The sequence below is a fragment of the Syngnathus floridae genome, chromosome 4 (genome assembly GCF_059516105.1).
Source record: "Syngnathus floridae isolate MCC-2025c chromosome 4, RoL_Sflo_1.0, whole genome shotgun sequence".
Lineage (NCBI taxonomy): Eukaryota > Metazoa > Chordata > Actinopteri > Syngnathiformes > Syngnathidae > Syngnathus > Syngnathus floridae.
In genome coordinates this window covers 1,440,067-1,465,569 of record NC_142416.1, presented here as the reverse complement: position 1 = coordinate 1,465,569, position 25,503 = coordinate 1,440,067, and the positions used below count along the sequence as shown (strand labels likewise).

The following is a 25,503-nucleotide window of genomic DNA, read 5'->3' as shown; positions in this document are numbered from 1 at the left end:
GTTAACTCTGCCCACGTCCATTGACGTCTTGTCTGCGTCACGTGACCACGACGTAGCGACGTCATATAGTAACCGCTGTTTTGACCAGTAGACTTAGTTATTATGCGTTGACATAATGGCGCACTGGTTAGCATGGCCACCTCTTAAGCATGATGATGCGGGTTCGACGCCTGATCAATGTTAGCATGGAGTGAGCTGAAGTGCATGGCGCTGAAGATTTGAATCTTTGAAATGCGCTGAGGTCTGACATATCAGGCAGAATGGTTTGCCATCACGTTCAACAAAAAATAGAAACTTTCCCACTCTGATTAAAACGTCCTGTGTTCATCTACGTATTTTTGTTTTGCTGTGCATCTTTTCCCTGCCATTTCGAGAGCCCAATTGACACTCATAGTTTAAAGAAATGTGTTTGCCCATCCTACTTTGTGGAATTTCACCACATGCGCTTTTGACCAAAATACCAAATTGAACTCAAGTGAAGCCAACACGCACAACCCCCCCCCCCCCACACACACACACACACACACACACAAATGTTGATATGAACATAAAAGAGCCGCATGCGGTTCGGGAGTTGCGGCTTGGCCAAACCTGTACTATACAACTTTATTTGTATAAAATTTTCACAACAGCTGTCACACAAACAAAGCGGGAAAAACCGAAGACGTGCGTGTTCCGCCCACGCTGGATTTATTTGCACCTTTGAAAAGACACCGTATTGCCGCAGATGTGGCAAAGAGTACTTTTGGGCATCTGAGACGGAAGGATGTCCAAAGCATCACGTCACCTGCTCTGGTAGGCATGGTGGTGGGACGTTGAGGTCAACCGCTTTGGGGTTGGCTGACTCTTTGATCGCAGGATGCCACACACTTGAAGACAGAAGCAGAAAAGCAGAGCTAAATGCAAAATGTACTCACCGGTGACTCCAATTTTTTTCCCCCCTGAAGAAACAGCTGGACGGGTGGCCCCGGCTGGCCAGTGGGACTCTTGTTATTCTGACCCTTTTTAGTGCGCGTTTGGGGCAACAACCGTTTTTTGTGGCGCTCTCTTCTGGTTCAAAAGTGCCCTGCATGTGAATTTGCTTTTCCTGCCTTCTGATTGGATGAGCGCCGGTGTGACGCGGTGCCTCTGTCACCGTGGCGGGGGGTATACGTTGGCATCGGAGCGTCTGCCAACGTCTGAGACCGGCTGGCAGTGTATCGGAGGTGTCGAGTGCGGTGCCGCTGGAGCTCACTCACCAGCTGGTGTTAGGGCCACAGAATGAAGGCCAAGGAGAAGAATAGAAAGAGAAACAGAAACTTCTCCTCCAATTGTTTGATTTGTCTCTTCTGAGCTTCGATGAATTCTTTCAGCTCTTTGTTCCTCTAGGACGGACAAATGGAAAGTGGCATTCAAAAGCCAGTAAGCGTGCAAGTAAGTGCCGGGCTGGCTTTGGGCCCTTACCTGTTGCGCGCTGTGCAGCAGATCCATTCTCTCTTGGAGGATGCAAGCGTCGCGCTCCCTCAACTCGCACATCAGGGCTCGCTTCCATTGGTCCACGGCGTTCCTAAGCTCTTCTCTCTGATCCGCCGTCAGCACGTCATTCACGCCAGCGTGGCTGGCTTTTTCGCCGTCCGTGGCGGGGCAGTCCCGCTGCGGTAGCGCCTCGTACAACATGGCCTCCAGCTCCAGGATCCTCTGGGCCGCAATCCTCGTCCATCAGTGGTCCGGCGGGAGATTTGAGGGCGGCTTACCTTATGAGCCTGGTCCATGGAACACTTCCTGAAGTCCAACTCTTCATCCAGGTAGCCCTTCTGCTTGCAGAACATATCCTAGCACAGCTCAAGGTCAGAATTGTTGGGGCACATTGGCGGAGTTCCCCTTGGCTGATGTCGCGTGTCTGTCTACCTTCTCACTTTCAATGTCCAACATCTTCTGTTGAAGTGCTGACTTGGTCACTTTGATGTATTCTAACCACTGAGGAAAGGCTGCTGTCACATAAGCAGAATGCGAGAGCGTGCGTGGACGTGCGCGTTACCTTCTCGGCTAGGGTGAGAAGGGTCCTGGCGTGAATCACGACCACCTGCTCCTCGTTGGTGAGATTCTGCAAGAGCCCAAAGGCACAGCGTCAACAAGCTTCTTTCAGCGCAAAGCCTTCCAAAAGTCACATTTGAGCCGCCGAGTCTCGTGGAGTGCGAACATAAGGAGTTCGACATACACTTACGGCGTTATAGCCCAGGATGTCCAGCTTCTTCATCAGATCACTGATGACGATGTCCGGGGGAAAGGCGCAAGGAGCAATGTAAGGTGTTCTGGGACCTCGGGTTAAGGTTAGGGTTGCGAGGGACGCCTTACGTACGCTCACGCCCTCGGCCTCGCAGTAGATCTGCAAAGGGCTGAGGCCGTCTGGGAAACGGACTTGCAGAAACTTCAAGACGGGGGAGCGCCACTCCCTCTCCTGAAAGGCAGAGGCATGCATCCGTCCGTCCGTCCGTCCGTCCGTCCGTCACATCTCTGGCCTCAACACGCTTGTGCGAGTCTTCCCACCTCCAGCTCCAGGATGCGGAACTCAAGCAGTTCGTTTTGGTCTCGGATATCCTGGATGTGCTCTTTCAGACGCGCTTCTTCCGCCTCCATCCGCCTGACCTGAAAAGACAGTCAGACCTCATCTGCGGGGCTTCCCGACAGGTGTGACGCCAAGCGACTCCGCCCAGCGCCTTTCTTTCCGTCACCTTTTCGGCCAACTGCTGATTGCTCTGACGCAGCAGCTGCTTCTCCTCCACCCACTTGACATTCTAGAAGAGACAAACGCGTGGACAGCTTTGGAATGTTGTGTCATTTTCATCCACAAATTCTTTGGTTGACTGGAAAATGACATTTGCTTTTCTCCGCATTTTCCCAGCCACGTTCGGGGGGGGGGGGGGGGGGGTTGGTCCAGTAATGCCAGACGGATGAGTGACTGAAGAATGTAGCTATTTTGTCTGAGAAAAAGGTGTGCTCATTGATGAGCTTACCTGTCCTTGTTGCTTCAACGCTGACTCCAGATCTGCTACTCTGCTTTGATAGTGACCCATTTCTACCATCAGCTTTTCTCTGGTCTGAAAGGAGGAGGAGGGAGGCTCCTCCTCCTCCTTTCAGACCAGAGAACACCCGAGGCTGGGTGAGAACGGGGAGGCTGCGACCCGGCCGGGGGTTGCGGGAAGGGGCGCCACCTTGATCTCCTTCTCGGCGTCGTAGTCCCCTTTCGCTGGTCTGGGCTAGCAGAGCGTAGGCTCGTTGCAGCGCTTGATATTCTTGCGTCAGCTGGCGGTAGCGAAGCTCCGCCTCTTCATGCACACACCAATGCAACACAGCACTAGTACCAGAATCAGTCAGACCGGCGACAAAGCACCCGCGACGCAAAGACGAGTCCGATTCCAGGCTGAAGAGGAATGTTTGGTGTCAATACGCTGGCAGAAATGGCGGGCTACCTCTTCGGGTTCCGTGTCGGGGGTTCTGTCGGTGTGAAAAGACAAGGACGATCCGTCCGAGTCCACCAACACGTCTTCGTCGTAGCCGTAAAATGTTTCGATGACCTGCGGGCGCGGAAGCAAACATCTCTCTGAACAAACTGAAGCGACACCTCACGATGAATCGACGAGAGGAACGATAGCGAGAAAAAGGCCATTTCATCTTGCGCAACACCAAGCAGCCGCAAACAAACAGACTCACCTTGCAGGACCTCACGCTTTGTTCCTCCTCAGAGATTCTCGACGTCGGTATCGTAGCAGCAAATCTCTCTCCTGTCGACACAAATAATCCGCCTTTGAGATTCTTTGGATGCAAAGGGAACGAACGGCTCCGGCGCAGAAACAAACGCGACTCACAATGACATTTCTGACATGAGCTCCTGTCTCCAGAGCCTGAAAAACACGTCACCGGCGATGATTGGAGGGACGCTCGTCTTTTCCAAAAGTGACAACTACAGGGTGTGTCAGGGTTTTCCAGATTATCTTTATCGTATCATTGTGTTGCTTTGACTTTGACTGCGACCTGTAATAAATAATATTATTTATCCCTTATTTATCCCTATCGCTTATCCCTTCCTACACAAAGTCGTAAAACACCCCTTGCTATGTTTTGACTAGAGGTCAAGGGCTTCCTCTATTCAATCCACTCTTACACCCACCCTGTTTCTCTTAATTAAAATGCTCGTGCAGGAGCCGAGAGTCAGACTTCATTCGTACAACGGATGGACTCTCCACCTGCAGGTGTCCAAAAGAACTTACTTGTCTCCCGTGTGGTTCTTGCAAAATAAGTTGGAGCGAGCGCAACTCTAACAGGGTGCATTTTGCCACTAGCTGCCTACGGACAATGACGTCGCGCTCGCGGCTCATGGTTGACGGGCTGAGCAGCCGGGCAAGTCCGTCGTTTTCAGCGCACAGCGAGTGGCAAAGGCGCTGACAAAACGGGAGCTTTGAGCTGCTGAAAACGGCAAAACAAGTCTAAAGCGTGTTCAAACGCGTGCGCACAATGCTCCTGCTTGAAAGGTCGGAATTTAAGGGGCCAATTTTTTGGATGGCGGCCGCCGGCCAAGCTTTGGACGGAAAAGGTTTCCTGGCGACAGCGAGCGAGCGCGGCGCTGCCGTACGTGCACCGAGTCGCCTGCCTGAAGACCTTGGACAAGTCGTCGATGATGTGCCGCTGCTCCACAACTTGAAGGAACTCCATTTCACCGTCCTGCTGGCCGCAACCGCGGTCCAGGTCATTGAGCGAACTAGGCCTTCTCTGTGGAACACAAATGCAGTGGACTCTGTTGGCACGCCGCCGTTGTCCGCGTCGACTTACCAAGCTTGCCATCTCCTCGTTCTCCTGGGTGACAAAGCGCACTTTGTTTTCAAGGCGACACAGCACCAGCGAGAGTTCTTCATTCTTCCTGCTCAGGCGTTTGTTTTTGTACAGGAGTGGCAGAAACTGGCTTTCTGTTTCTCTCAGTCGCTTTAGCTGCAAGCATGAAGTGCGGGATGTGAAAGACGCACAACACGCGGGCCAGAACGTATCCATTCCTTTTGCATCGGTTTGAACGGAATCGTGGCTTTGGCTCCCAATAAAAGACATCTACCAGGCAACCGACTCGCCGCGCCGCTCAACTAATAAGCAAGCGCAATGGGTGCCTCGCTGGATGGCGCGCATCAAACGTAGCGCAAACCTTCAAGCGTGCCATCAATAAATTACCAGTTCATTGCGCTCTTCAGAAAGCAGGGCGTTTCGATCCTCCAGTTTCCTGATGACTGCGCTGAGCTCAGCGATTTTCAGATGAAACCGTCGCGTGTCCCGATCCTCCTGAGACTGAAAACGCCCCGCAACACACACACACAAGCACTCGTTCAAAGTTCAAAACTGTTTTTGTGCTACCTTCCTCCAGCAACGAACTAAGTCATGCGTACTGCAAGTGTGTGATGAGGTGGCTTACGCAATGAAGAGGATTGCTAGTAGCGGCGTTGACCCCACTTCCAGGGTAGTTTAGGCCCGCCCTTTGGGAATCCCTCAGGGCAGCGATCTGCTGCTCGGCAGCCTGAGTCTGCAGCTGAAGGCGGTGGACGTGGCCGGCCCCAGGGCTTCATCCAAAACACTAACCGCTCTGTCTTTCAGCTTGATCTCATCCGTCTGGATGTACAAACGGGGAGCGCTCAGGCAGGCGGGCAAACTCATTTGCCAGAATTGTGACAAAAACAAAGAGAGCAACCGGCCAATTTTTTTCTTGAATCGACGAGAACACCTTTGCTGTGACAAAAGCGAAGCGAGCAACCGGACATTTTCTTCTTGTGAAATAGAATAGAATAGAATGCCTTAGGTGTCATTGCACTGCAGGTATACAACGAAATTGGGAACATAGCCACGCACCGCGCATCTGATCAGTCCTACCAGTCGGCGGATCTCCCTCTCGCAGTCTCTCTTGGTTCGGCTCAGCTCCTCCCGATGCTGGTGATGAGCCGATCGGAGCTCGGCCGCTCGGGACTGCCAGGCCTGCTGGGCCGCTGCCAGGGCTTCTTCCGCGCTCCTGGTGGAGGCGACACCGCTCGGTCTCCCGACACCGCCGCGTCTCCTCCACCTCCGCCAGCAAAGCGCCCCCCCTCCTCACCTGAGCAGACATTGCGCCACACCGGGCCGTTGAGACCGCAACGGAGCGCCGCGACGCTTACTGGGGACAAGCTACACAATACGGTAGCGGCCGCATCGAAGCCCGACGTGGCGTGCGGATAGTCAGACACGGATAGAGCGGATCACCTTGTCCATGGAGCCGTCCCTCAGGCTGAGGACCAAGGCATTCAGTCGCTGGATCTCTCCATCTTTGATTTTGATCACTCTCATCAGCTCCATTTCATGCTGCCGCAGTAATGTCTCCCTGGTAATGGCTAACTCTTTCTGCTTCTCCTCATGGAGTTTGCTTTTGAGTTCCGTCATGGCGGCGGTGGCACGGTGGTGCTCCGCCCGCAGGTCCTGACTTCTCTCTCTCTCCAGACAGCTGACCTGACATGACTTAGACTTAGACAAACTTTATTGTCATCTTGTCTGCACATGGTGCATACAAAACGAAATTCCGTTGCATACGTCTTACAACAAAGTAGTGATATTGCAGTTGAATAGAAGTAACATATCCTATGAAAATATATATATATACATATATACTATATATATATATATATATATATATATATATATATATTAAAAATAAGTATAAAGTGCAGCAGTGATAATTATGCAATAGTGCAAGTAGGCAAAACAGTATTCAAGAGTGTGCAGAGGAATGCTAAACCATGTATTAAACTTCTATTTAAAGGGTTTATACAAGTTCAGTAAAGTTGGTAGTGCGAGATAGTGCAAGATAGAGGTCCGTAGTGTCATAAAGTACAGTTCTGTGAATGTGTGATGCAGAGTTCAGTTTAGAGCTCAACAGTTCTAGTGTTCAACAGTCTGATGACAGCAGGGAAAAAGCTGTTGCAGAACCTGGTGGACCTGCAGCGGATGCTGCAAACCTCTTCCCAGAGGGCAGCAGGGAGAACAGTCCATGGTGGGGGTGTGATGGGTCATTGATGATGTTACGGGCACGGGACATGCAGCGCTGAGATGAAATGTCCTGAATGGAGGGAAGAGGAGCCCCTATGATCCTCTCTGCTGTCCTCACCACTCTCCTCACGTTCTTCCAATCGGAGGCGGTGCAGCCTCCACACCACACAGAGAGACAGCTTGTCAGAATGCTCTCTATGGTGCTCCTGTAGAACGTCCTCATGATGGGTGGGGGCAGGTGGGCTCTCCTCATCCTCCGCAGGAAGTACAAGCGCTTCTGTGCCCTCTTGACCAGTGCCGTAGTGTTCATAGTCCAGGTGAGGTCTTCTGTGATGTGGACCCCCAGGAATTTGGTGGTGCTGACCACCTCCACAGCTGAGCTGTTGATGATCAGTGGAGCGTGGTGAGGCTGTTTTTTCCTGAAGTCGACGATGATCTCCTTCATCTTCTCCTCATTCAGGATCAGGCTGTTTTCTCTGCACCAGCCCACCAGCTGCTCCACCTCCTCTCTGTAGTCCAGGTCGTTGTTGTCTCTGATGAGCCCCACCACCGTTGTGTCGTCTGCTGACTTCACGATGTGATTGGTGGTGAACCTGAGGACGCAGTCGTGTGTCATCAGGGTGCACAGCAGGGGGCTCAGGACGCAGCCCTGAAGGGAGCCTGTGCTGAGGGTGATGACATCAGAGGTGTTCTGTCCGACCCGGACTGACTGAGGTCTGTTGGTGAGGAAGTCTAGCAGCCAGTTGCGAAGGGGGGTGTTGAAGCCCAGGTGTTCCAATTTTCCTACCAGATGCTGTGGGATGATGGTGTTAAACGCTGAGCTGAAGTCCAGGAACAGCCTCCGCACATGGGTGTTCTTCTCCTCCAGGTGAGCCAGGCTCAGGTGAAGAACGGAGGAGATGGCGTCCTGAGTGGAGCGGTTTTGCCGGTCGGCAAACTGGAACGGGTCAAATAATAGGGGGAGTCTGGAAACGATGTGACCTTTAAGCAGCCTTTCGAAGCACTTCATCATAACCGGAGTCAGTGCAACAGGCCGGTAATCATTAAATGAGGTGATTTGAGGTTTCTTCGGCACCGGAATGATGGAGGCAGTCTTAAAGCACGCCGGCACTGTGGCTTGGCCCAGCGAGGTGTTAAAAATGTCTGTGATGACCCCAGCCAGATGACTTGCACATTCCCTGAACACACGCCCAGGAATGTTGTCGGGGCCAGGGGCCTTACAGGGGTTGACTCTCCTCAGGGTCTTCAACACATCGGCGGAGTCAAGGCAGAGTACCTCCTCTTCCTGATGGGGGACAGTTTTAACTGCTGGAGTGCCGTTTAGTGCCTCGAACCTCCCAAAGAAGTTATTTAGACCATTTAGAAAGTCAGCATCAACTACACCCACCGGGGGGGGGGGAGGGTGAGTTGTAGTCTGTAATCGCCCGTATGCCTTGCCACATACTCCTGATGTTTTTGACGTCGTGGAAACGATCCTGAAATTTTCGACTGCGGTCTCGCTTCGCTATCCTGATGGCACGGTTCAAGTTGGCTCTCGCTGTCCTCAGTGTCTCCTTGTCGCCAGACTTGAAGGCAGAGTTCCGCGCTCGTAGCGTTTGACGTACCTCCTCAGTCATCCAGGGTCGTTGGTTGCCCCGGGTGATGATATTCTTAGTGGTGCTGACGTCCTCGGTGCATTTGTTGATGTAGGCTGACACAGTCATGGCACACGCATGTCTAATCTACATCGGGAAAACTGGGAGGGAGGGAGGCAGGCAGGGAGGCAGGCAGGGAGGCAGGCAGGGAGGCAGGCAGTGTCTGTCTGTTGAGGTTTTCACCTTGTTCTTCTCCTGCTGAAGTTCTAACTGGACGTCCATCAGTTTGGTTCTCAGCTCGTCATTGGCGGCCTGAAGGGCGTCCGTTCGCTCCGCCTTGGCCCGCCCTGCCGGAGCTCGTTTGGACATCTCTTACTCGAGTCTCGCCCGGTCGTCAGTCAGAGATCACAACATTTGTACCTGGAGAGCACAAACGCAGCGCTGTTTTCCACTGGCTTCGAACTCAACTTCAATCGGTACCGTAACTTACAACATCATAAACATAGAACTAGCTTGACTTATTCATTGAATAAATGCATTTGGTTCTTCAAAACTGCATCACGCAACATAGCGTGACCGAGACGGCCGTTATCCACCTGCGTGAAGTTATTTGGTGAAATGAATGAGATGTTTAAGACACCATCGTTCTGTCTCTATGTAGATGAAGGTAAATAATCGATTGCTGAAGGTCCAAAGGTGTTGTGATAAACAAATAAACATATTAGTGATTAGTGACATATTTGTGATAAACATATTAGGCAGGATAATCACATATGTTAACGTGACTGCCCACACTGTATTTATTTATGGTTATTTGTTAAATCGAGTACTGTTAGACATGAAATAGGAAGTGTTTAACATAAATGGAAGACGAAAGGGGTACTCACCATTGTAGCTCCTGCTGGTCAATGATACGAGCCTCTTCTTGCAGTGGAAAACATACAGCCAACAAACACCGTGGAACCTAAAGGAATGAAATTAAACATTAACATTTAGCCTCAACCAACATTCACAGATACAACGCAACGCAAACTACACAAACGTAAATCTTTTTAAACACAATGAGTTGTACTTACCGTGTACGCTCTAGACGGTCCACTTGCAAGCGGAAAATAAAGATATTTCTGTTGATAATCGTCGTGTTTGTATCCGGTGTCTCGCTCAAGGCCATTGCGCCCACAGATTTGAATTTTGGCGAGAGTTCAGCCTATTGACGTCATTTCCGCGGTGTAATACCCGCATATCTGAAACGGCAAAGTTAAGAGTAGAGTTAAATAAAGTTTTTAGTCAACGCAATAATTTACAACCATTGACCAGTCGAAATAATCGTCGAAATTTGGCGTCTGTGGCTGGAAGCAGACGCCGAGTTCGACATTCCTCCCAAACGCCACACTCCCTCGCTTTTCAGGGCTAAAAAAAAACAGTTGTAATTACCTTGTACGCTCTAGACGGTCAAGTTGCAAGCTGAAAACAAAAATATTTGCCTTGTTAGTCATCGTGTTACTAACAGCTGTGTCTTGTTTGCCAGAACTGCCGCTTTCCTACTTCCTGTTGCAAGCCACGCCCACGGATTATAATTTTGCCGTGAGTTCCGCCTATTGACGTCATGTCCGCGTCACATGACTGCGACGTAATATTATCTAAAACTGTTTGTGCGGTATTGTGTTGTTCTGTGCGGTATTGTGTTATTCTGTGCGGCGTCGTGTTGTTCTGTGCGGCGTCGTGTTGTTCAGTGCGACGTCGTGTTGTTCAGTGCGGCATGGTGTTGTTCAGTGCGGCATGGTGTTGTTCAGTGCGGCATGGTGTTGTTCAGTGCGGCATAATGTTGTTCAGTGCGGCATAATGTTGTTCAGTGCGGCATGGTGTTGTTCAGTGCGGCATGGTGTTGTTCAGTGCGGCATAATGTTGTTCAGTGCGCCATAATGTTGTTCAGTGCGGCATGGTGTTGTTCAGTGCGGGATGGTGTTGTTCAGTGCAGGATGGTGTTGTTCAGTGCGGCATGGTGTTGTTCAATGCGGCATGGTGTTGTTCAGTGCGGGATGGTGTTGTTCAGTGCGGCATGGTGTTGTTCAGTGCGGCATAATGTTGTTCAGTGCGGCATGGTGTTGTTCAGTGCGGCATGGTGTTGTTCAGTGCGGCATGGTGTTGTTCAGTGCGGCATGGTGTTGTTCAGTGCGGAATGGTGTTGTTCAGTGCGGCATGGTGTTGTTCAGTCCGGGATGGTGTTGTTCAATGCGGGATCGTGTTGTTCAGTGCGGGGTGGTGTTGTTCAGTGCGGGATGGTGTTGTTCAGTGCGGCATGGTGTTGTTCAATGCGGCATGGTGTTGTTCAGTGCGGGATGGTGTTGTTCATTGCGGCATGGTGTTGTTCAGTGCGGCATGGTGTTGTTCAGTGCGGCATGGTGTTGTTCAGTGCGGCATGGTGTTGTTCAGTGCGGCATAATGTTGTTCAGTGCGGCATGGTGTTGTTCAGTGTGGAAAGGTGTTGTTCAGTGCAGGATGGTGTTGTTCAGTGCGGCATGGTGTTGTTCAATGCAGGATCGTGTTCAGTGCAGCATAATGTTGTTCAGTGCAGCATGGTGTTGTTCAGTGCGGCATGGTGTTGTTCACTGCGGGATGGTGTTGTTCAATGCGGGATCGTGTTGTTCAGTGCGGCATAATGTTGTTCAGTGCAGCATGGTGTTGTTCAGTGCGGCATGGTGTTGTTCAGTGCGACATAATGTTGTTTAGTGCGGCATAATGTTGTTCAATGCGGCATAATGTTGTTCAGTGCGGCATGGTGTTGTTCAGTGCGGCATGGTGTTGTTCAGTGCGGCATGGTGTTGTTCAGTGCAGGATGGTGTTGTTCAGTGCGGCATGGTGTTGTTCAATGCGGCATGGTGTTGTTCAGTGCGGGATGGTGTTGTTCAGTGCAGGATGGTGTTGTTCAGTGCGGCATGGTGTTGTTCAGTGCGGAATGGTGTTGTTCAGTGCGGCATGGTGTTGTTCAGTGCAGGATGGTGTTGTTCAATGCGGGATCGTGTTGTTCAGTGCGGCATGGTGTTGTTCAGTGCGGCATGGTGTTGTTCAGTGCGGCATAATGTTGTTCAGTGCGGCATGGTGTTGTTCAGTGTGGCATGGTGTTGTTCAGTGCGGCATGGTGTTGTTCAGTGCGGCATGGTGTTGTTCAGTGCGGCATAATGTTGTCCAGTGCGCCATAATGTTGTTCAGTGCGGCATGGTGTTGTTTAGTGCGGGATGGTGTTGTTCAGTGCAGGATGGTGTTGTTCAGTGCGGCATGGTGTTGTTCAATGCGGCATGGTGTTGTTCAGTGCGGGATGGTGTTGTTCAGTGCGGCATGGTGTTGTTCAGTGCGGCATAATGTTGTTCAGTGCGGCATGGTGTTGTTCAGTGCGGCATGGTGTTGTTCAGTGCGGCATGGTGTTGTTCAATGCGGCATGGTGTTGTTCAGTGCGGGATGGTGTTGTTCAGTGCGGCATGGTGTTGTTCAGTGCGGCATAATGTTGTTCAGTGCGGCATGGTGTTGTTCAGTGCGGCATGGTGTTGTTCAGTGCGGCATGGTGTTGTTCAGTGCGGCATGGTGTTGTTCAGTGCGGAATGGTGTTGTTCAGTGCGGCATGGTGTTGTTCAGTGCGGGATGGTGTTCAATGCGGGATCGTGTTGTTCAGTGCGGGGTGGTGTTGTTCAGTGCAGGATGGTGTTGTTCAGTGCAGGATGGTGTTGTTCAGTGCGGCATGGTGTTGTTCAATGCAGGATCGTGTTGTTCAGTGCAGCATAATGTTGTTCAGTGCAGCATGGTGTTGTTCAGTGCGGCATGGTGTTGTTCAGTGCGGCATGGTGTTGTTCAGTGCGGCGTAATGTTGTTCAGTGCGGCATGGTGTTGTTCAGTGCGGAATGGTGTTGTTCAGTGCGGCATGGTGTTGTTCAGTGCAGGATGGTGTTGTTCAGTGCGGCATGGTGTTGCTCAGTGCGGCATGGTGTTGTTCAGTGCGGGATGGTGTTGTTCATTGCGGCATGGTGTTGTTCAGTGCGGCATGGTGTTGTTCAGTGCGGCATGGTGTTGTTCAGTGCGGCATAATGTTGTTCAGTGCGCCATAATGTTGTTCAGTGCGGCATGGTGTTGTTCAGTGCGGGATGGTGTTGTTCAGTGCAGGATGGTGTTGTTCAGTGCGGCATGGTGTTGTTCAGTGCGGCATAATGTTGTTCAGTGCGGCATAATGTTGTTCAGTGCGGCATAATGTTGTTCAGTGCGGGATGGTGTTGTTCATTGCGGCATGGTGTTGTTCAGTGCGGCATGGTGTTGTTCAGTGCGGCATGGTGTTGTTCAGTGCGGGATGGTGTTGTTCAGTGCAGGATGGTGTTGTTCAGTGCGGCATGGTGTTGTTCAGTGCGGCATGGTGTTGTTCATTTCGGCATAATGTTGTTCAGTGCGGCATAATGTTGTTTAGTGCGGCATGGTGTTGTTCAGTGCGGGATGGTGTTGTTCAGTGCGTTATAATGTTGTTCAGTGCGGCATGGTGTTGTTCAGTGCGGCATGGTGTTGTTCAGTGCGGCATGGTGTTGTTCAGTGCGGCATAATGTTGTTCAGTGCGGCATAATGTTGTTCAGTGCGGCATGGTGTTGTTCAGTGCGGCATGGTGTTGTTCAGTGCGGCATAATGTTGTTCAGTGCGGCATGGTGTTGTTCAGTGCGGCATGGTGTTGTTCAGTGCGGCATAATGTTCAGTGCGGCATAATGTTGTTCAGTGCGGCATGGTGTTGTTCAGTGCGGGATGGTGTTGTTCAGTGCAGGATGGTGTTGTTCAGTGCGGCATGGTGTTCAGTGCGGGATGGTGTCTTTCAGTGCGGCATGGTGTCGTTCAGTGCGGCATGGTGTCTTTCAGTGCGGCATGGTGTCGTTCAGTGAGGCATGGTGTTGTTCAGTGCGGCATGGTGTTGTTTAGTGCGGCATGGTGTTGTTCAGTGCGGGATGGTGTTGTTCAGTGTGGCATGGTGTTCAGTGCGGCATGGTGTTGTTCAGTGCGGTATCGTGTTGTTCAGTGCGGTATCGTGTTTCTCAGTGCGGTATCGTGTTGTTCAGTGCAGTATCGTTGTGTTGTTCGTATTGTGTTTAACACTTAGCCTCTAACACTTAGCCTCTAACACTTAGCCTCTAGCATCTAGAAGGTAAATAAATAGGAAGGAAGGACTCACCGGTGACGTCTTCGCCCACGTCCAAGTGTTGTACTTTGTATTTTCATCCTTCTGACAGTGGAAAACATAGCCAACAAACACCGTGGAACCTAAACGAATGAAAGAAAACTATCATTTGGCCACAACCAACATTCACAGATACAACACAATGTGACGTGCGGGGTTGAGGTTAAAGGTTGAGTGAAGGGCCCTCGTTTTAAACTACTTTTTTGAAAAGGATTGGGAACAAGTAAGACGTATTTAATTTATTTAATGGGAAGTAGTAAGAGCTATTGAATTTAATCTATGTATTATATTCTATTGTATTGTATTCTGTTGTATTCTTTTGGATTGTATTCACACTAACCCCACTAAAACTTCAGCCCACAAAAACTCGCCTCTGGCGCCTAGCCTCTGGCACTTAGCCTCTAACACTTAGCCTTTAACACTTAGCCTTTAACACTTAGCCTTTAACACTTAGCCTAGAAGGTGAATAAATAGGGTTAAAGGTTGAGTGAAGGGACCTCGTTTTAAACTACTTTTTTGTAAAGGAGTGGGAACAAGTAAGACGTATTTAATTTATTTAATGGGAAGTAGTAAGACTTATTAAATTTATTTAATCTACTTTTCTTCCCAGGCAAAATTTGATGTGCTGCAATTCCAAATTTCCAAAGTGAATGAAGGAATGAAGTCCTTTAAATTATGATTTTGTATAAATACTAGGCATTAACACAAAATCGACGGCACAAAATGGGCAGACTTTACTTGTTTGAAAAGGACTGGTTACAAGACAGACTTTTTTAATTTATTTAATGGGAAGAAGACTTATTTAGTTTAATTGATCTATTTTTGTTCCCTGCCAAAATTCGATTTGCTGCAATTCCAAATTTCCAAAGTGAATGAAGGAAAGAAGTCGTTTAAATTATGATTTTGTTTAAATACTAGGCATAGACACAAAATCTACGGCACAAAATGGGCAGACTTTACTTGTTTGAAGAGGACTGGTTACAAGACAGACTTTTCTGATTTATTTAATGGGAAGAGGACTTATTTAGTTTATTTAATCTATTTTTGTTCCCTGGCAAAATTGGATTTGCTGAAATTGTATTTTGCCAAATCTCGATTTGAGACCTGATAGGAAGTATTAAACGCTTAGTTAAATCAATACAAGTTGGTAATAAGAGCGAGTAATGTTGGTTGAACCGATGAATGAAGGTTGAAAGCAATTTAAATTATGACTTTGTATAAATACTAGATATTAACAGAACATCTACTGCGCAAAATGGGCAGAGTTTACTTGTTTGAGAAGGAGTGGCTTATTCAAAACTAAGATTTATGTAATCTGTTTGTTCCCAGGCAAAATTGGATGTGATGCAATTCCAAATTTCACCACATGATGGTGCCCAATTTTGACTTCATAGGACATATTAAACACTTAGCTTGTTATTATGTTCAAGGTAATCAGATTTGTTTATCATTCTAATGGCCTCTTCAAAACTATTCTGGATTACTACTTTGGATCTATTCTACATTACTTGGCAACAACATACTCTGTAACAGATTAGGCAGTATAATCACATATGTTAACTTGAGAGTGCCCACACTCAATCTACTTATCGTGATGTGTTAAATCAATTACTGTTAGACATTATTTGTCTGATAATCTACCAAATCTTTGAATTGAAGAATTTGTGATTTAATTAATAGCTTGTTCAGGGTAATCAGACTTGTATATAATTCTAATGGCCTTCTTTTGAAAACTATTCTGAATTACAACTTTGGATCTTATATTACTTTGCAACAATCTACTCCGTGACAGATTAGGCAGTATAATCACATATGTTAACTTCAGTGCCCACACTGTATTTATTTATGGTTATTTGTTAAATCAAGTACTGTTAGACATGAAATAGGAAGTGTTTAACATAAATGTTATGGCTACTCACCATTGTAGCTCGCTCCTGGTCAATGATACGAGCCTCTTCTTGCAGTGGAAAACTTGCAGCCAACAAACACCGTGGAACCTAAAGGAATGAAATTAAACATTAACATTTCGCCTCGACCAATTTTCACACGTACAACGCAACGCGGCTACACTTCTGCTATTACAAACGTAAATCTCCTTAAACACAATGAGTGTTACTTACCGTGTACGCTCTAGACGGTCCAGTTGCAAGCAGAAAATAAAGATATTTCTGTTGATAATCGTCGCTGCTCAGTGGCTCACGGCCATCGCGCCAACAGATTTGAATTTTGGCGGAGGTTCGGGCAATTACGTCATATCCGCGGCATTTGACTGCGACGTAATACCCGCTTATCTGAAACGGCAGTTAAAAGTAGAGTTACATCAAGTTTTCTTGGAACCTAAACGAATGAAAGAAAACTATCATTTGGCCACAACCAACATTCACAGATACAACACAACGTGCGGGGTTGAGGTTAAAGATTGAGTGAAGGGCCCTCGTTTTAAACTACTGTTTTGAAAAGGAGTGGGAACAAGTAAGACGTATTTAATTTATTTAATGGGAAGTAGTAAGACTTATTAAATTTATTTAATCTACTTTTCTTCCCAGGCAAAATTTGATGTGCTGCAATTCCAAATTTCCAAAGTGAATGAAGGAATGAAGTCCTTTAAATTATGATTTTGTATAAATACTAGGCATTAACACAAAATCGACGGCACAAAATGGGCAGACTTTACTTGTTTGAAAAGGACTGGTTACAAGACAGACTTTTTTAATTTATTTAATGGGAAGAAGACTTACCGTATTTGCCGGTGTACAGGTCGACTCGGTGTATAAGTCGACCCCCTAAAATTCGACGGAAATTTACGATTTTATGATATATCCTTTGTATAAGTCGAGCTCAATTGTTGCATTATATTAAACTTCAAAATTCAATATGCGAAATTTATTGACGAAATGTGTTCAAATTCCGGGAGGCCGTGCGCATGCGGCTGTTTATAAGCACCGCGGAGGAGATCGCGGCCGGCGAGCTCGCGCACGCCACCCGGCACCAACGGGAGGCCGGAAATAGCTCCAAGCCGAGCGGATCGGCACTTTATAAGCACCGCGGAGGAGATCGCGGCGCCTCATTGGACTTCCAGCGGCCGGCGAGCTCGCGCACCCGCCCGGCACATCCGGGAGGCCGTGCGCACGAGCCAAGTGGCCGAAAATAGCCCCCGCCGAGCGGATCGGCTGTTTATAAGCACCGCGGAGGTGGTCGCGGCGTCTCATTCGACTTCCAGCGGCCGGCGAGCTCGCGCACCCGCCCGGCACATCCGGGAGGCCGTGCGCACGAGCCAAGTGGCCGAAAATAGCCCCCGCCGAGCGGATCGGCTGTTTATAAGCACCGCGGAGGTGGTGGCGGCGCCTCATTCGACTTCCAGCGGCCGGCGAGCTCGCGCACCCGCCCGGCACATCCGGGAGGCCGTGCGCACGAGCCAAGTGGCCGAAAATAGCCCCCGCCGAGCGGATCGGCTGTTTATAAGCACCGCGGAGGTGGTGGCGGCGCCTCATTCGACTTCCAGTGGCCGGCGAGCTCGCGCGCCCGCCCGGCACATCCGGGAGGCCGTGCGCACGAGCCAAGTGGCCGAAAATAGCCCCCGCCGAGCGGATCGGCTGTTTATAAGCACCGCGGAGGTGGTCGCGGCGTCTCATTCGACTTCCAGCGGCCGGCGAGCTCGCGCACCCGCCCGGCACATCCGGGAGGCCGTGCGCACGAGCCAAGTGGCCGAAAATAGCCCCCGCCGAGCGGATCGGCTGTTTATAAGCACCGCGGAGGTGGTGGCGGCGCCTCATTCGACTTCCAGCGGGCCGCGCACTCGCGCACGCCGCCCGGTTCAAATTTTCTAAGTGCAACGCACAATGAGATGCATGAGAAACGGCCTTGGTTACCATCACATTTGAAGCGATGAATACGAAGTTAAATTTTATGACTCGGTGTATAAGTCGAGGTCGATTTTTTTCGGTCGATTTTGGATCGAAAAAGGTCGACCAATACACCGGCAAATACGGTATTTAGTTTAATTGATCTATTTTTGTTCCCTGCCAAAATTCGATTTGCTGCAATTCCAAATTTCCAAAGTGAATGAAGGAAAGAAGTCGTTTAAATTATGATTTTGTTTAAATACTAGGCATAGACACAAAATCTACGGCACAAAATGGGCAGACTTTACTTGTTTGAAGAGGACTGGTTACAAGACAGACTTTTCTGATTTATTTAATGGGAAGAGGACTTATTTAGTTTATTTAATCTATTTTTGTTCCCTGGCAAAATTGGATTTGCTGAAATTGTATTTTGCCAAATCTCGATTTGAGACCTGATAGGAAGTATTAAACGCTTAGTTAAATCAATACAAGTTGGTAAGAAGAGCGAGTAATGTTGGTTGAACCGATGAATGAAGGTTGAAAGCAATTTAAATTATGACTTTGTATAAATACTAGATATTAACAGAACATCTACTGCGCAAAATGGGCAGAGTTTACTTGTTTGAGAAGGAGTGGCTTATTCAAAACTAAGATTTATGTAATCTGTTTGTTCCCAGGCAAAATTGGATGTGATGCAATTCCAAATTTCACCACATGATGGTGCCCAATTTTGACTTCATAGGACATATTAAACACTTAGCTTGTTATTATGTTCAAGGTAATCAGATTTGTTTATCATTCTAATGGCCTCTTCAAAACTATTCTGGATTACTACTTTGGATCTATTCTACATTACTTGGCAACAACATACTCTGTAACAGATTAGGCAGTATAATCACATATGTTAACTTGAGAGTGCCCACACTCAATCTACTTATCGTGATGTGTTAAATCAATTACTGTTAGACATTATTTGTCTGATAATCTACCAAATCTTTGAATTGAAGAATTTGTGATTTAATTAATAGCTTGTTCGGGGTAATCAGACTTGTATATAATTCTAATGGCCTTCTTTTGAAAACTATTCTGAATTACAACTTTGGATCTTATATTACTTTGCAACAATCTACTCGGTGACAGATTAGGCAGTATAATCACATATGTTAACTTCAGTGCCCACACTGTATTTATTTATGGTTATTTGTTAAATCAAGTACTGTTAGACATGAAATAGGAAGTGTTTAACATAAATGTTATGGCTACTCACCATTGTAGCTCGCTCCTGGTCAATGATATGAGCCTCTTCTTGCAGTGGAAAACTTGCAGCCAACAAACACCGTGGAACCTAAAGGAATGAAATTAAACATTAACATTTCGCCCGGACCAACATTCACACGTACAACGCAACGCGGCTACACTTCTGCTATTACAAACGTAAATCTCCTTAAACACAACGAGTGTTACTTACCGTGTACGCTCTAGGCAAAATTGGATGTGATGCAATTCCAAATCTATCTGAAACGGCAGTTAAAAGTAGAGTTACATCAAGTTTTCTTTTTTAATCAACACAATCATTTACAACCGTTGACCAGAAAGAATCGTCGAAATTCGACGTCCCCCACAAACGCCACGCTCACTCGCTTTTCAGGGCAACAAAAGTACTTCTTTTTAAAAACGATGAGTTGTACTTACCGTGTACGCTCTGGACGGTCCAGTTGCAAGCAGAAAATAAAAATATTTCTCTTGTTAGTCGTATGTTACCATCCGCTGTGTCTTTGTCAACATCGCCGCCATTTTCCTACTTCCTGCTGCGAGCCACGCCCACGGATTTAAATTTGGGCGGAAGCTCTTTCCATTGGCGTCGTTTTCGCGTATAGCAAATCCGATTGGTTGGGAAGGGGGCACGGTTATGCAGCCGAGGAGTCCTGTGATCGGTGGGATGTAAAGTAGGCGTCGACGTCACGTCCGCGTCACGTGACCACGACGTGGCAGACGTCAAATAGCAACCGCTGTTTTGTTTAGTAGACTTACAGTTGTTATGCATTGACATAATGGCGCACACACCAAATAGATTTAAATAAATTAAATAATTCTTCTGCCCACTCTCTTTTAAACAAGTTAACTCTCCCCGCGGATTTGAATTCCGGCGAAAGTTACGCCCATCGACGTCACGTATGTCACGTGACCACGACGTGGCAGATGTCATATAGCAACCGCTGTTTTGTTTAGTAGATTTACAGTTGTTATGCATTGGCATAATGGTGTGCACTCAAAATAGATTTAAATAAATTAAATATTTCTTCTGCCTACTCCCTTTTAAACAAGTTAACTCTGCCCACGTCCATTGACGTCTTGTCTGCGTCACGTGACCACGACGTAGCGACGTCATATAGTAACCGCTGTTTTGACCAGTAGACTTAGTTATTATGCGTTGACATAATGGCGCACTGGTTAGCATGGCCACCTCTTAAGCATGATGATGCGGGTTCGACGCCTGATCAATGTTAGCATGGAGTGAGCTGAAGTGCATGGCGCTGAAGATTTGAATCTTTGAAATGCGCTGAGGTCTGACATATCAGGCAGAATGGTTTGCCATCACGTTCAACAAAAAATAGAAACTTTCCCACTCTGATTAAAACGTCCTGTGTTCATCTACGTATTTTTGTTTTGCTGTGCATCTTTTCCCTGCCATTTCGAGAGCCCAATTGACACTCATAGTTTAAAGAAATGTGTTTGCCCATCCTACTTTGTGGAATTTCACCACATGCGCTTTTGACCAAAATACCAAATTGAACTCAAGTGAAGCCAACACGCACAACCCCCCCCCCCCCACACACACACACACACACACACACAAATGTTGATATGAACATAAAAGAGCCGCATGCGGTTCGGGAGTTGCGGCTTGGCCAAACCTGTACTATACAACTTTATTTGTATAAAATTTTCACAACAGCTGTCACACAAACAAAGCGGGAAAAACCGAAGACGTGCGTGTTCCGCCCACGCTGGATTTATTTGCACCTTTGAAAAGACACCGTATTGCCGCAGATGTGGCAAAGAGTACTTTTGGGCATCTGAGACGGAAGGATGTCCAAAGCATCACGTCACCTGCTCTGGTAGGCATGGTGGTGGGACGTTGAGGTCAACCGCTTTGGGGTTGGCTGACTCTTTGATCGCAGGATGCCACACACTTGAAGACAGAAGCAGAAAAGCAGAGCTAAATGCAAAATGTACTCACCGGTGACTCCAATTTTTTTCCCCCCTGAAGAAACAGCTGGACGGGTGGCCCCGGCTGGCCAGTGGGACTCTTGTTATTCTGACCCTTTTTAGTGCGCGTTTGGGGCAACAACCGTTTTTTGTGGCGCTCTCTTCTGGTTCAAAAGTGCCCTGCATGTGAATTTGCTTTTCCTGCCTTCTGATTGGATGAGCGCCGGTGTGACGCGGTGCCTCTGTCACCGTGGCGGGGGGTATACGTTGGCATCGGAGCGTCTGCCAACGTCTGAGACCGGCTGGCAGTGTATCGGAGGTGTCGAGTGCGGTGCCGCTGGAGCTCACTCACCAGCTGGTGTTAGGGCCACAGAATGAAGGCCAAGGAGAAGAATAGAAAGAGAAACAGAAACTTCTCCTCCAATTGTTTGATTTGTCTCTTCTGAGCTTCGATGAATTCTTTCAGCTCTTTGTTCCTCTAGGACGGACAAATGGAAAGTGGCATTCAAAAGCCAGTAAGCGTGCAAGTAAGTGCCGGGCTGGCTTTGGGCCCTTACCTGTTGCGCGCTGTGCAGCAGATCCATTCTCTCTTGGAGGATGCAAGCGTCGCGCTCCCTCAACTCGCACATCAGGGCTCGCTTCCATTGGTCCACGGCGTTCCTAAGCTCTTCTCTCTGATCCGCCGTCAGCACGTCATTCACGCCAGCGTGGCTGGCTTTTTCGCCGTCCGTGGCGGGGCAGTCCCGCTGCGGTAGCGCCTCGTACAACATGGCCTCCAGCTCCAGGATCCTCTGGGCCGCAATCCTCGTCCATCAGTGGTCCGGCGGGAGATTTGAGGGCGGCTTACCTTATGAGCCTGGTCCATGGAACACTTCCTGAAGTCCAACTCTTCATCCAGGTAGCCCTTCTGCTTGCAGAACATATCCTAGCACAGCTCAAGGTCAGAATTGTTGGGGCACATTGGCGGAGTTCCCCTTGGCTGATGTCGCGTGTCTGTCTACCTTCTCACTTTCAATGTCCAACATCTTCTGTTGAAGTGCTGACTTGGTCACTTTGATGTATTCTAACCACTGAGGAAAGGCTGCTGTCACATAAGCAGAATGCGAGAGCGTGCGTGGACGTGCGCGTTACCTTCTCGGCTAGGGTGAGAAGGGTCCTGGCGTGAATCACGACCACCTGCTCCTCGTTGGTGAGATTCTGCAAGAGCCCAAAGGCACAGCGTCAACAAGCTTCTTTCAGCGCAAAGCCTTCCAAAAGTCACATTTGAGCCGCCGAGTCTCGTGGAGTGCGAACATAAGGAGTTCGACATACACTTACGGCGTTATAGCCCAGGATGTCCAGCTTCTTCATCAGATCACTGATGACGATGTCCGGGGGAAAGGCGCAAGGAGCAATGTAAGGTGTTCTGGGACCTCGGGTTAAGGTTAGGGTTGCGAGGGACGCCTTACGTACGCTCACGCCCTCGGCCTCGCAGTAGATCTGCAAAGGGCTGAGGCCGTCTGGGAAACGGACTTGCAGAAACTTCAAGACGGGGGAGCGCCACTCCCTCTCCTGAAAGGCAGAGGCATGCATCCGTCCGTCCGTCCGTCCGTCCGTCCGTCACATCTCTGGCCTCAACACGCTTGTGCGAGTCTTCCCACCTCCAGCTCCAGGATGCGGAACTCAAGCAGTTCGTTTTGGTCTCGGATATCCTGGATGTGCTCTTTCAGACGCGCTTCTTCCGCCTCCATCCGCCTGACCTGAAAAGACAGTCAGACCTCATCTGCGGGGCTTCCCGACAGGTGTGACGCCAAGCGACTCCGCCCAGCGCCTTTCTTTCCGTCACCTTTTCGGCCAACTGCTGATTGCTCTGACGCAGCAGCTGCTTCTCCTCCACCCACTTGACATTCTAGAAGAGACAAACGCGTGGACAGCTTTGGAATGTTGTGTCATTTTCATCCACAAATTCTTTGGTTGACTGGAAAATGACATTTGCTTTTCTCCGCATTTTCCCAGCCACGTTCGGGGGGGGGGGGGGGGGGGGTTGGTCCAGTAATGCCAGACGGATGAGTGACTGAAGAATGTAGCTATTTTGTCTGAGAAAAAGGTGTGCTCATTGATGAGCTTACCTGTCCTTGTTGCTTCAACGCTGACTCCAGATCTGCTACTCTGCTTTGATAGTGACCCATTTCTACCATCAGCTTTTCTCTGGTCTGAAAGGAGGAGGAGGGAGGCTCCTCCTCCTCCTTTCAGACCAGAGAACACCCGAGGCTGGGTGAGAACGGGGAGGCTGCGACCCGGCCGGGGGTTGCGGGAAGGGGCGCCACCTTGATCTCCTTCTCGGCGTCGTAGTCCCCTTTCGCTGGTCTGGGCTAGCAGAGCGTAGGCTCGTTGCAGCGCTTGATATTCTTGCGTCAGCTGGCGGTAGCGAAGCTCCGCCTCTTCATGCACACACCAATGCAACACAGCACTAGTACCAGAATCAGTCAGACCGGCGACAAAGCACCCGCGACGCAAAGACGAGTCCGATTCCAGGCTGAAGAGGAATGTTTGGTGTCAATACGCTGGCAGAAATGGCGGGCTACCTCTTCGGGTTCCGTGTCGGGGGTTCTGTCGGTGTGAAAAGACAAGGACGATCCGTCCGAGTCCACCAACACGTCTTCGTCGTAGCCGTAAAATGTTTCGATGACCTGCGGGCGCGGAAGCAAACATCTCTCTGAACAAACTGAAGCGACACCTCACGATGAATCGACGAGAGGAACGATAGCGAGAAAAAGGCCATTTCATCTTGCGCAACACCAAGCAGCCGCAAACAAACAGACTCACCTTGCAGGACCTCACGCTTTGTTCCTCCTCAGAGATTCTCGACGTCGGTATCGTAGCAGCAAATCTCTCTCCTGTCGACACAAATAATCCGCCTTTGAGATTCTTTGGATGCAAAGGGAACGAACGGCTCCGGCGCAGAAACAAACGCGACTCACAATGACATTTCTGACATGAGCTCCTGTCTCCAGAGCCTGAAAAACACGTCACCGGCGATGATTGGAGGGACGCTCGTCTTTTCCAAAAGTGACAACTACAGGGTGTGTCAGGGTTTTCCAGATTATCTTTATCGTATCATTGTGTTGCTTTGACTTTGACTGCGACCTGTAATAAATAATATTATTTATCCCTTATTTATCCCTATCGCTTATCCCTTCCTACACAAAGTCGTAAAACACCCCTTGCTATGTTTTGACTAGAGGTCAAGGGCTTCCTCTATTCAATCCACTCTTACACCCACCCTGTTTCTCTTAATTAAAATGCTCGTGCAGGAGCCGAGAGTCAGACTTCATTCGTACAACGGATGGACTCTCCACCTGCAGGTGTCCAAAAGAACTTACTTGTCTCCCGTGTGGTTCTTGCAAAATAAGTTGGAGCGAGCGCAACTCTAACAGGGTGCATTTTGCCACTAGCTGCCTACGGACAATGACGTCGCGCTCGCGGCTCATGGTTGACGGGCTGAGCAGCCGGGCAAGTCCGTCGTTTTCAGCGCACAGCGAGTGGCAAAGGCGCTGACAAAACGGGAGCTTTGAGCTGCTGAAAACGGCAAAACAAGTCTAAAGCGTGTTCAAACGCGTGCGCACAATGCTCCTGCTTGAAAGGTCGGAATTTAAGGGGCCAATTTTTTGGATGGCGGCCGCCGGCCAAGCTTTGGACGGAAAAGGTTTCCTGGCGACAGCGAGCGAGCGCGGCGCTGCCGTACGTGCACCGAGTCGCCTGCCTGAAGACCTTGGACAAGTCGTCGATGATGTGCCGCTGCTCCACAACTTGAAGGAACTCCATTTCACCGTCCTGCTGGCCGCAACCGCGGTCCAGGTCATTGAGCGAACTAGGCCTTCTCTGTGGAACACAAATGCAGTGGACTCTGTTGGCACGCCGCCGTTGTCCGCGTCGACTTACCAAGCTTGCCATCTCCTCGTTCTCCTGGGTGACAAAGCGCACTTTGTTTTCAAGGCGACACAGCACCAGCGAGAGTTCTTCATTCTTCCTGCTCAGGCGTTTGTTTTTGTACAGGAGTGGCAGAAACTGGCTTTCTGTTTCTCTCAGTCGCTTTAGCTGCAAGCATGAAGTGCGGGATGTGAAAGACGCACAACACGCGGGCCAGAACGTATCCATTCCTTTTGCATCGGTTTGAACGGAATCGTGGCTTTGGCTCCCAATAAAAGACATCTACCAGGCAACCGACTCGCCGCGCCGCTCAACTAATAAGCAAGCGCAATGGGTGCCTCGCTGGATGGCGCGCATCAAACGTAGCGCAAACCTTCAAGCGTGCCGTCAATAAATTACCAGTTCATTGCGCTCTTCAGAAAGCAGGGCGTTTCGATCCTCCAGTTTCCTGATGACTGCGCTGAGCTCAGCGATTTTCAGATGAAACCGTCGCGTGTCCCGATCCTCCTGAGACTGAAAACGCCCCGCAACACACACACACAAGCACTCGTTCAAAGTTCAAAACTGTTTAACTGTTTTTGTGCTACCTTCCTCCAGCAACGAACTAAGTCATGCGTACTGCAAGTGTGTGATGAGGTGGCTTACGCAATGAAGAGGATTGCTAGTAGCGGCGTTGACCCCACTTCCAGGGTAGTTTAGGCCCGCCCTTTGGGAATCCCTCAGGGCAGCGATCTGCTGCTCGGCA

General features: G+C 49.1%; 1 pseudogene; it reads right to left on the bottom strand.

The window, feature by feature from the left end:
- Positions 1-20,908: 20,908 nt before the first annotated feature.
- LOC148398544 (janus kinase and microtubule-interacting protein 3-like) lies at positions 20,909-25,277 on the bottom strand (annotated as a pseudogene).
- Positions 25,278-25,503: the final 226 nt, after the last annotated feature.